Source organism: Egretta garzetta, unplaced genomic scaffold (genome assembly GCF_000687185.1).
Source record: "Egretta garzetta isolate BGI_Z169 unplaced genomic scaffold, ASM68718v1 scaffold260, whole genome shotgun sequence".
NCBI classification, from domain to species: Eukaryota; Metazoa; Chordata; class Aves; order Pelecaniformes; family Ardeidae; genus Egretta; species Egretta garzetta.
In genome coordinates, this window is record NW_009258662.1 from 3,746,136 (window position 1) to 3,747,725 (window position 1,590).

Below are 1,590 nucleotides of genomic sequence, written 5' to 3' on the forward strand. Positions count from 1 at the left end.
TTTTTCTCCTCTTCCCCCCTTTCTCGGTTGCATAATAATTAATGAGCAATCAAAGTGACTGTAGGCTGCAAGAGCAGCGAATGGCACAAGTTCTCACCGGCTTAAGCCGCTGGAGCTTCTCAGGTGCAAATTGAGCAAATAAATAAACAAACAACTGCGACGACCGAAAAAAAAAAAACCAAAACCCAACCCAAAAGCAACAGTAGAGGCGTCAGGAGCGCGATTAGAGCTGCTCGGCTCCGCTCCGGGCCGGGAGAGGAGAGAGCGAAAGAGAAAGAGGCGCTGGGGAGAGGTGGGTCCAGGGCAGAGCAGGCGCTTCCCAGGGCTGGCTGCTGAGGGATGGGATGGGTTTGCTCCTGCCTAAAAAGTCAGGTGCTAAAGTTCAGAACTTCTCAAGCACGTTTCTCTCTCTGCCTCTCTCTCTCTCTCTCTCTGCGCCTTCCCTTTCCTCTTTCTCGTTACAGGTGATCAAAGAAGAGAAACATCTGCAAAAGAGCGGAAGATACCGAGGGGATCTCACTTCGTAGAGATTTTTTTTTTCCCTGAGTTTGTTTGTTTTCCCTTTTTCTCCCCCTTTTTTATTACATTCTTTTTTTCCCCTTTTTTTCTCTCTTTTTTTTTTGTTTTTATTTTTTTTTTTTTTTTCACCCTACACAGTTCCTCTCCTGAATGACATTCTACATTCACTTACTGACAATGCATTTTTTGTTCCATTTGAATTGCTTCCCAGTTCCTCCAGCATCACTTCCAAACAAGCCTCCCTGGCCATGAAAGCTCTGCAGAATTTGGCTCGCTCTCTCATTCATACTTCCTGCATCTGAACCTCATTCTGTGAGCTAGCATCTTCATTTACTCTCTCTCTCCCCTTTGGCACTTCTCAGACATGAAATGTACTCTGAAACACTGCAAACTAACACCTTTAAAACAGGAAACTTTTCTTTAAAAACACGGTACTCACAGAGCTACTCCACAGATCCTCTACATATTAATTAAATAGCCATTCCATTCCTTTTCCCCAAGGATTACTTTTCAGCTTTGTTTTTTAAGACTGGAAACAACTACTCATCTATTCCAATACAGGATTTAAGGACTCAGATTTAACACAAAATTATAATCATTTCATATACCTAAAATGACTTGCTGAATATGTTGCAATAAAAGAAGATTTCTTTCTTACCCTAGCAAGAGAATTATACTTTGTTTCAAACCACAATCTACTGAGACTGTTGTTTGTAACCACAATCTACTGAGACTACAGACAGAAATCACACTAAAAAGTTAGTTATTTTTATTCCCAGTTCTCTCTGATCTGAAGATCTACAAATAATGGAGACACTTGTTAACGGCACTTGATCTATATCTTTCTTTCTTTATAGTTCTCTCTCTTTCTTTCTCTTTCCTTATTTCCCTCTTGTCTTTCTTTCTCCATTTCTTTCTCTGTATCTTTATAGCTCTTCCTTTCTTTCTCTCGCTCTCTTTCTTTCCCTCATTCTTTCTTTCTCTTGCTCTCTCCCCGCTTATCTCTCCCCCCCTCTCTCATCTCTCATCCTTTCCCTCTCTCTCCTTCTTTCTCTTTCTCTCCCTTTCATC